We start from the raw sequence: 11,274 nt of genomic DNA, 5'->3' as shown, positions 1-11,274 counted from the left end.
TCTTTTCTTTTCTTTTGAGACCTCTCTTTTAATTTTCTTTCCTTGTCCAATACTCTGACCTGAGGAAACCAGTTTGTGTATTGATTAAACATGTCTGGTACATCAAAGGACCATCAGACCATAAGTAGTTGATTTGTGGCTTAGCCTTTACTTTTGCCCTTGAAGTGGTTGGATATTGGGTAGAGATCCAAAGGGGACCAAAAGATCCAAAAGAATCCTTTTCCTCCTTTTTATTATTCATTAGAATAATGATGACCAAGATTTGGTTATTCATTAGAACAGTCTTAAAGAATAAACCTTTAAAAAAATTTTTTTAGGGGCGCCTGGATGGCGCAGTCGTTAAGCGTCTGCCTTTGGCTCAGGGCGTGATCCCGGCGTTATGGGATCGAGCTCCACATCAGGCTCCTCTGCTATGAGCCTGCTTCTTCCTCTCCCACTCCCCCTGCTTGTGCTCCCTCTCTCGCTGGCTGTCTCTGTCAACTAAATAAATAAAATCTTGTTTATTTAAACAAAATAAAAATTTTGTTTTTAAAGATTTTATTTATTAGAGAGAGAGACAGGAAGCGCACAAGCCGAAGGAGGTGCAGAAAGAAAGGGAGAAACAGATTCCCCACTGTGCAGGGTTTGATGCGGTGCTCAATCCCAGGACCTGAAGATCACCACCTGAGCCAAAGGCAGACATTGAACTGACTGAGCCACCTAGGCACCCCAAGAATAAACCTTTATATCTCATCTTACCGATACGAAACTTGAGGAAAAGGAAGTCATGTGACTCGTGTCCTCAGATTGGACTCTTTTAACTTCATTCTGTAAGAGTTGGGGGAGCAAAGTGAGAGCCAGAGTCCACAGAGCATTTGATCATCTTCACAGGACTCTGCACGTTCATCTGCATCCTCTGTCTGCTACAGACACCACAGTGCGCTGAGTTTGGGGTATGCAGGATGGGCATAATAACATAGCCAAGGGCCATGTGTTATTAATTAAAAGTACATGTGTCTAGTATTGATTACAAAGGCATAGAACTAAATCTTAACAATCTCTGGAATTTGCTTCTCTGACAGTTTTGCTCCTTAGAGAAGTTTTAAAGTTCTCAGAAGCCCTGGACCACTTATTTTCAAACTGTAGGTTGTGATCCATTAGTGAACCTTGATATCAACTTGTGGATCCAGACCGTGTTAAGGAAAGAACAAACAAAAAATAAAGAAAAAAGGAAAGAAAGAAAAGAGAACACAATAGAGAATCCACATTGCACATAGTAATATTAAAGTATTGATTTATGACACTTTTACTTGTCTGTATGTATGTCATCTAACCTGTAGACCACTTTTAAAAACCATATGGACTCTTTGGGGCACCTGGGTGGCATAGCAGTTAAGCGTCCGTCTTCGGCTCAGGGCGTGATCCTGGTGTTACGGGATCGAGCCCCACATCAGGCTCCTCCGCTATGAGCCTGCTTCTTCCTCTCCCACTCCCCCTGCTTGTGTTCCCTCTCTCGCTGGCTGTCTCTATCTCTGTCAAATAAATAAATAAATAAAATCTTTTAAAAAAAACCAAACAAACCATATGGACTCTTTATATGTCATTTCCCTGTTTCCCCCTGCTCCTCACTCCATCTCACCCCAGATTTACTGTTAACGTCTTACGTTGATTCAACCCAGGGTACATGTACTCACGTTTAAAAATCCAACCAGGTAATGGACAACTAGGATTCAGAACTCACATTGGAATAATGTTCTAATTGGTCCTAGGTGTCCTAAAGGTCAGTGTTTTGGGCCTGAGTCTTCAGTTTGTTTTTGGGATCTTGGTCATCAGAACTGATCCTTGATTTAATGCATTTCAATGGCTGGGAGACCAGAACCGGGTATGAGAAATTGAATGTGAGGGCTCTGCTCTTTTAGAAGAGCTCTTTCAGAATCCTAGAAAAAGGAAATTTGGGGGAAGCATGAGGTGGCTGTGCTGTGTCTTTTTAATGATGGTAGTGGGAGATCTGGTGGGAAAGGAAAGAGCATACTGGAGTACAACTAAGCATATACATAGGGGAGCTGAACAGCTGAGTCCTCTGTCACATAACGAGCAGCTCATAGGGATGTAGCCCACCTCCATGTGGTCATAGGGAGGCCAACCTCAGTAGCAGCAGTAGGCCCTAATCAGGCATAACATGTTCCCATCTTCCCTTGTGTCCTTCCCGGCTTCACTCTTGTTCACGCTCTCTCTTTTTTTACTTTCAAATTTTCCTGAACTACACTGTGGCTGTCTCCAATTTTGGTATGCCAGCCAAGAATGTCATTGCTTTTCAGGTCATTCCTGTTTTTATGGGGGGGAATGAGAGTCAATGTTGGGGGAGGTATAAAGTAGAGGATGAAAATGTGTGTTCAGGGGTACCTGGGTGTCTCAGTTGGTTAAGCATCTGACTCTTGATTTCTGCTCAAGTCATGATCTCGGGGTCCTGAGATCAAGCCCTATTTCGGGCTCCATGCTCAGCTGGAGTCTGCTTGGGATTCTTTCCCTCTGCCCCTCCCCCTGCTTGCGCGCGCTCTCTCTCTCTCTCTCTCTCTCTCTCTCTCAAATAAATAAATAAATAAATCTTTAAAAAAAAGGAGAAAGAAAATGTGTGTCCAAGAGATGAGCCAGTGTATACATCAATTTGATTCTAAGAAGAGAATTTGATCCTGTCAGTAAACAGCACCAATCTCTTGCCCTTTGATCATTATCTTTGGAAATGTAAATGAAATAGGGGTTGGGGAGGAAGACTCAGAAACATCTACTTGTGACTTAGTACTGATGGATGATAGATTTGTAATATACTTAAATGTATTCCTGAACTAGCTTATGTTTAAATATCCACTGAGTATCTATACTGTATCAGCTGCTCTTCGGATGCTGGGAGCTTAATTCAGAGGCCTGAAACACAGTTTCCTTATGGCACACATGAGCGCATTCATCTCACCAGTCGCCCTGTTGTTCTCGCTACAGTCCTTACCAATCATCCCTTTGTTTGGATGCGTGATGTCCATTCTCTGCTACCTGGGCCTTGTGCAGTGGATAGTTCAGAAGGTGAGCCATTGTCCTATACCAGTCAGGAAGTGGCCTTTCATCTTGTGATCTGTCAAGAGGCATAAAGATGACGTCTATTTTGGAAAAATGTGTATGTGTAAGATGTAGAGTGGTAAAATCAATGTGAAAAGGCAAACCCTTTCAAGCATGTGGGATTTCAGATGGTGAGGTCCAGGATCTGTGTAAGCTGAGGGGCAGAGTAGGGACAGAAAATAGGCTGGACTACTATTTCATAATGAGTTTTAAGCTACTTGTTCTGTAAGCCAGGAATCCTGAGTTCTGGTCCAGACTCTGTCTGTAACTTGCTTTCTAGCCTTGGGCTTGTCAGTTCTACTTCTCTAGGCCTCAGTTTCCTTACCAGTAAAATGGAGGAGGGGTTTTGTGGTATACTCTTGAAGATTCCTGCTAACGTTAATGCTTAAGGTCTTTATATCCCTTTAGGTAAGCTGGTTTTTGCAAATCACCACAGGTACCACTGCCACAGACCCCCTAGTTGTGGCAGGAAGCATCTTTGTGGGATTGGTAAGCACCCTAAGGCCTTTGATCTTCTTTTCTTTGGGGAACACAAAGTGTGGCAGAAAGCAGGTTGAGAAAAGTATGTTTTCTTTCTAATAAGCCAAATATCTGAGGACAGTATGGGCAGCCAATAACTGATAAAAGAAAACTTGGAAGCTCAAAGGAAATTCTGCTTATTGCTTTCACACTTAATGCCTAATAATGTTTATCTGGGCATACTTAATTTGGTTATCCTTCACCACTGATCTGACTTCTTACACAGGAATGTATGGAAATGTCCTGGTCCAAATCTTCTTCTTCAGGGGCTATGCAGGATGTTAGCTCTACATTCTAGTTTTTCCCTGTGACCCCTGTTTTCCAGGGTTTCTAAGGAGACAATAGCTTGCCTTGCTCAGGGCTAACACAAAGGCTCTCTCTCATAATACTTGTTTGATACATTTGTCTGTATGGAGTAGGTGCTCAATATACGCTATTGACTGATCAGCTCAATGCTAGGGACAATGGCTTGTCAAATTGACACAGAGTTAGTATTGAGGTCTTTCTCTCTCAAGGCCTTGGGCAGATAAACTGTTTCTGAAATGTTCTTAGGGTACTTCTGTACACTTCTACCATAGCAATCTACCTTTTGCTGAAATTATGCATTATCAGCTTAGTTTCTTCTGCTAGACTCCTAACAGCAGAAGTTTACCTTATTCATATTAATATCCCTATCACTAAATGATAAATAACATTACTTTAGCTCAATACTAGTTACAGTTTACATAGTTGGGTCTTCATAATGTCATAATATTTTTAATTTCATAACATTTTCACAAACATTATTTTTTTTAATTGAAGTATAATTGACATACAATGTTACAACCAACATGGTTTCTTTTGATTCTGTCATCAATACTGGACTTTAATCATTTATTTGCGATTAATTTAATAAGTACTTTTCAAGCAACTAATATGTACTCCATAAGGTCATTCATTAAGTATATGACTTCAGACACTGAGAACACACAAAAGAAATGTACCAGCTCCCTTCTATAGCATTTTAAAATTTAAATGGATGAGACAAACTCATGCGAAAACAGACCAGAACAATGCCAGCCAGGATACGAGTAGGTGTCAGAAGGAGTGAGGTAAACACTGGGAAGCTCTGAGAGCAGAGCTGGGTGCTGGAGGGGCACTCACACTGAAGGGATGTGTCCCGGGGGATGGGGTAGGCACTCTGGGGTTGGGAGCTGTACCCTCTTGAAGCTACCAGCAATAGGAGCTATGGATGCCATAGGCCTTGTTGATAATGCAGCAGCCATCCTGATTGCCTTTTTTGGCTGTGTTGTCCTTCATCAGTGCTGCCCTCTGCTGGCTAGAAGAATTGACAAACATACAGGATCTGCCTTTCCACGTGAAGGTTGGCCTATCTATCCCTCTAGAGTGCGGTTAGTAGTCCTTAAACTGTGCATATTGTGACCCATAGTAAGCTAAGAGAGAACATGGTTAGGAGAAGGGTGGAGACTGAGTCAAGGCTCTAGAGAGAGTCCTTGGCTCCTGGCCTCCTTTCCCTGGGATACCTCTTTCTTTCACCCAGGTCATCTGCTCCTGAGAAGTGGAAGGGTAGAGGAAGAAGGAAGGAGGGGTGTTTTCCCTGATAAGAAGGTGCTGTATTTATTGTGATTGGAATGTAGATGGGTTGTAGGTAAAGGTTTGGCAGTGGTCCTAAGTGGCTAAAAAATTATGGGCTGCTTCTGACAGAAATGAGGAAGACTGAAAGAGGATAAAGTTGTCTTGATAAGGGGCGCCTGGGTGGCTCAGTCCATTAAGTGGTTAAGCGTCTGCCTTCCGCTCAGGTCATGATCCCAGGGATCAAGCCCTCAGTCGGGCTCCCAGCTCAGCAGGGAGCCTGCTTCTCCCTCTCCTCCCCACTTGTGCTCTCTCTGCTATCTCTCTCTCTCAAATAAATAAAATCTTAAAAAAAAAAGTTGTTTTGATAAAACCATGATGCATTTAGATAGTGCAAACATGAACTTGCTTACCAAATTCTGGGACATTATTAGAATAGAATGTAAGGAGTTTGGAAGTCACTACTCCATCATAACAACAACTGAAAATACAAACAGGTTGAAAAGCCAACAGCATTTCTTGGATCTACAGGAGAGGTAAGAACATAAGGCAAACCACTGCCCCCAACTTCTCTGGGGGGGGGGAACCAGTCATAGAGGACTTCCCCATACTTTTGTGAGTTTTACCTCCAGTAGCTAGACCAGGTTCTCATAGTCCTATTGGACAAAAGTCCTCTAATGCTTTGGCTGGGAAAGGGGAAAATGTACCATTTTGAAACCAGAGAACTCTGTTCTTTTTAACAAGGATTTCCCTCAGGGGAAACTAGTTAACCAGGGCCTAACCTTCTGGGTATTATCAGGGCCTACCTGACCTGGGAGAAGGGAAATACCCAACTCCAGCCCACTCTAGCCATCCTGTCCCACCTAAGGAGGGAGAAAAAAAACTAAGAAACACTTGTGAAGTTTACATTCTAGATGCACAGGTCACTAAAAGACCGAGATCTAATCACAGAACTATAGCACACTTCCCCCTCCCTTACCCCTTACTACCACATTACTAAAGGTCTATTTATAGCAGTTCTTTTATGGGTACATCATTCCTGGCTATCAAGAAGAAATTACAAGGCACATTAAAAGTCAAAAAACACAACTTGAAGACATCCTGCCGTGTCTGGATGTTGGAATTATCACAATGGGAATTTTAAACAACTGCAATTATTATGCAAAGGGCACCAATGGGTAAAGTACATAGAGTGCAAGAACAGATGGGCAATGTAAGCAGAGATATAGGAATCCCAAGGGGAAAAAAAAACCCAAAAATGCTACAGATCAAAAAACACTGTAAACTGTAACAGAAATGAAGAATGCCTTTGATGAGCTTATTAGTAGACTGGACACAGCCGAAGAAAGAATTTCTGAGCTTGAAGATATATCAATAGAAACCTTCAAAACTGAAAGCAAAGGGAACAAAGACTGAAAAAAAACAAACCCACAGACTATCCAAGGACTGTGGAACAACTACCGAAGGTGTAACATACGCATTATGGGAATGCCAGAAAGAGAAAAAAGGAATAAAAGAAATATTTGAAACAATAATGGCTGAGAATTTCCCTAAATTAATGTCAGACACCAAATCACAGATCCAGGAAGCTCAGAGAACACCAAACAGGATAAATGCCCCCCAGAATTACACCTAGGCATATCATTTGAAATCACAGAAAGTCAAAAAGAAAAGAAAAAATACAAAAGAAGCCAACAACAACAAAAAAGTTATTATTAAGCTAAAAGAACTATTTACAGAACACAAAGATTTGAGGAACTAGAATGTTTGGTACTGCCGAAGCAAAAGATATGTGTATTAGCAGTGATACATAGGTAAATGAAAAGAGTTCTGGAAGATGAGGTTGAAAGATCTTTTAAAACCTTGTATGAAATGCTAAGAATTTAGATTTTGACCGACAGAATTTTGAACACTGGCATGTTAAGATGTTTTTTCCAAAGATCATTCTGGTAGCCACTTGGATGTCAGGGAGACCAATAAACACATTGCTGAAATGCCCGAGTAAGACATGATGAGAGCTGATACTAGGTGGTTGTGAGGGTGGAGATGCACTAGACCAAGGAGAATCAATAGGACTGGTCATTGCTAGATGGTAGAGAAAGGTGGTGAGGATGGGAAAGGACTCATAACGACTTCTTTCTGGTTTGGGCAAGTAGGTCTAAGGGGTACCATTCATTCACTGTGAAGAACAGGACTTGTTTCAGGAATAGAAGTAAAGAGAAGAGATTATGGCTTAATTAGGTTGTATTTGTTGACTTGAAGGTACCTGAGGGACCACCATATGAAACTATTCACAAGCCAACTGGAGTCTGGAGTTCAGGAGAAAAATCAGAGCTGGAGATGGATTTGGAGGTTCTCATTAAGTAAGTGATTCGTTCACTCTATAGGTAGATGTTCATGTGCTAGCTGCTTAACAGGTTACTATGCCAGATCAACAGACGTTACCCTCCTGTGTCTGGAGGTTATCATCAGAGAGGGCAACCATCAACCTCTGAAAAAATAATCCTTTTGATGTATTATTAAAGATGAATTACAAATTGGATAGATCACGGTCTGGCATAGTTTTGATTCCTATGTTCTTGTGGCAGTTCAGTGGCTGTCATTATAAGCACAATTTTAAGTAAATGAATACAGTGAAAATTGTTAATTTTTGTTCAACAATGAGTTGTCTTTACATCACTAAACTTCCCTAAAAATTTAATAAAATATTCTTCCTGATCATTTCTGCCTTCAAAACTGCAACTGACTTTTTGCCTAAAGTCACTTCCTGAGCATTTAGAATCTGAAAGAGATTATGTTTTTGTCCACTTCATTTTTACTAAGCAAGTCTGGAGTGACTGCAGACCAAGATGGATGCATAAGGGCTCCAGAATTTCCCTTCTCCCATAGATGCGTTGAATGTACAGCTACACATGGAGTAATTCCGTCTGAGAGAAATCCAGAAACTAGTGGCCAAGTGACTCCTACATATCAGACAACTGAAAAAATACTCACATCTAATTGGGTAGGGAAATCTGAGACAGTCTCCTCATGAACCACAGCCTGGGGACAACGCCATACAATCCAAGAGAACTTCTAACTCCCATCTTCTCCCTGTGAAGGAAAGAGGTTGAGCTGCACATCTAGTGCCCCAACTTTCAAGGCTCCCTACCATGAGTGATGGGCTCCCAAAACACCTAGCTCCGAAAGCCTACAGGGCTGGGGTTCCTGAGTCCCACAGAACTATAGCAAATAAAGAAGCCATTCTTAATAGCACATGACTACTCACTGTGTCTATGCCTCCAAGCCCCAGTGCAGAAGGAGCTGGCAAAAATGCCCATTTCCTAGTCTTTCTCTGGAAGGGGTTTGACTATATACTTTGCATGCTGCTGCTTGAGGGTCCAGCTTCTAATTAGCCTGTATCTAAGTGCTGACCATCTTCCTGGAGCTTGAACAAGCTGGTAGGCACTACCCCACCTCCCCCCCAGGATCACTCCAATGGTAAAACCAGGTCATCAGCATCGCTCTGGAAGAAGCTTGTACACATGTCTGGTGCCACAGCTTTTGTGGCTGCCACCCAAGGGACTAACTTCCAGATTGCCTGGATCTGATAGCCAGCAGGACTTGCATTCATGAATCTCACAGGACTGAAACAGACAAAGAAGCTGTTGTTAATGGACTTGTGCAAGAGCACTCAGTGTGACTATACCCCCGGGCTCAGTGCGGAGGGAGCAGGCAAAAACACCCATATCCCAGACTTTTACTGGAAGAGGTCTGACTGCATACTTTACAAGCCACTGCCTGAGGATCCAGCTTCTAATCAGCATGCATCTAGGGGGTGACTGTGAGCCTCCCTGGAGTTCACTTTTCCCCTCCAGCTCCCTCCAACAATAAAATAAAGTTGCCAGCTTCTCCTTGGAAGAGCTTGTATACATATCTAGCATCCCAGCTTTTATGACTGCCACCCAAGGGATGGGCCCCCAAGTCACCTAGGTCCGATAGTAAATGGGGCTTGCATTCCTGAGCACAACAGAACTATAGCAAACAAAGATACAGTTTTCAAATGGGTGCAGAAGCAACCCCAATAGCTATCCAGCCAGGCTCAGCATAGAGGGAGCAGGCAAAAATGTTCATTTCCCAGTTTCTCCCTGAAAGGGGTTTAACTGCATACTTTCCCGCCTTGTACCTAAGGGTCTGGCTTCAGCCTGTATGTAGGTGCTGACTGCAGTTCTTCCCTTTGGGACACTAAAGAGGCCCACACTGAAACACATTATAATTGTCAGAAGTTAAATATAGGGGCGCCTGGGTGGCACAGCGGTTAAGCGTCTGCCTTCGTTTCAGGGCGTGATCCCTGCGTTATGGGATGGAGCCCCACATCAGGCTCCTCCACTATGAGCCTGCTTCTTCCTCTCCCACTCCCCCTGCTTGTGTTCCCTCTCTTGCTGGCTGTCTCTATCTCTGTCAAATAAATAAATAAAATCTTTTAAAAAAAAAAGTTAAATATAAAGAGAGATTCTTAAAAACAGAGAAAAACAATTTGTTACATGGAAGGGAACCACCATTAGACTACTAAATGATTTTGTCAGCGGAAACCTTGCAGTATAAGATCTCAAAATAAGCAACCAAATTTAACACTTCAAGGAGCTAGAAAAGAACAAACTAAGCTCAAAATTAGTAGACGAAAGGAAATAACAAAATCAGAACAGATATAAATGAAATAGAGGCAAAAAAGACAAAAGAGATGATCAAAGAAACTAAGAGCTGGGTTTTTTTTTTTTGAAAAGATAAAATGGATAAAATTTTAGCTAAGAGAGAAAGAAGACTCAAAATCGGAAATAAAAGAGGAGATATCACAACTGATAGCACAGAAAGGATCATCTGAACAATTATACCCCAACATATTAGATAACCTAGAAGAAATGGGTGTATTTCTAGAAAGGTACAACCTACCAAGACTGAATCATGAGGAAACAAATTCTAAGGAGATTGATTACTAGGAAGGAGAGACTGAGTCAGTAATCCAAATCCTCCCAACAAATAAAAGCCCAGGATCAGATGCGTTCACTGGAGAATTCTACCAAACAGTTAAAATAGATTTAATATGAATCTTCTCAAACACTTCCAAAAAACATAAGGGGAGTAAATACTTCCAAACTCATTTTATGAGGCCAGTATTACCCTGATACCAAAGCCAGACAGGAACAGCACAAGAAAAGAAAATTACAGGCTAACATTCCTGATGAATATAGATGCAAAATTTCTCAACAAAATATTAGCAAACCAAGTTCAACAGCACATTGAAAGAATCGTACACCATGATCAAGTGGGATTTATTTCTGGGATGCAAGGATAGTTCAACCTGTGGTATACCAGTTTCACAAAGTGAAGGATAAAAATCATATGATCATCTCAATAGATACAGAAAAATCATTTAACAAAATTCAATATCCTTTCATGATAAATACTTCCAACAAATTGGGACAGATGGAACGTACCTCAACATAATAAAGGCCATATATGACAAATTCACGACTAACATCATACTCAACAGTGAAAAGCTGAACACTTTTCCTCTAAGGTCAGGAATGTGACAAAGATGCCCACCTTTATCACTTTCATTCAGCACGGTACTGGAAGTCAGGGCCAGAGCAATTAAGCAAGGGAAAAAAAAAAAGGCACTCAAAGCAGAAAAGAAGAAGTAAAATTGTCTCTGTTTGCAGATGACTTGATTTCATATATAGAAAACCCTAAAGACTCCACCAAAAACAGTAAGACCCAATAAATGAATTCAGTGAGTTCAGGACATAATCAATATACAGAAATCAGTTGTGTTTCCCTACACTAACGATCAACTATTGGAAAAAGAAAGAAGTAAAATCCCATTTAAAAAAATCCCATTTACAGAAGCATCAAAAATAATAAAATACTTAGGAAAATTTTAACCAAGGAGACAAAAGATCAGTACACTGAGAACTATAAAACACTGATGAAAGAGATTTAAAAAGACAGAAATGGAAAGATACTCCGTGTTTCTGGACTAGAAGAATTAATATTGTTAAAATGTCCATACCACCCACAGTGATCTACAGATTCAGTGCAATCCCAATCAAAATTCCA

This window comes from Ailuropoda melanoleuca, chromosome 5 (genome assembly GCF_002007445.2).
Source record: "Ailuropoda melanoleuca isolate Jingjing chromosome 5, ASM200744v2, whole genome shotgun sequence".
Lineage (NCBI taxonomy): Eukaryota > Metazoa > Chordata > Mammalia > Carnivora > Ursidae > Ailuropoda > Ailuropoda melanoleuca.
The sequence above is the reverse complement of the archived record's forward strand: the minus strand, read 5'-3'. Positions refer to the sequence as shown.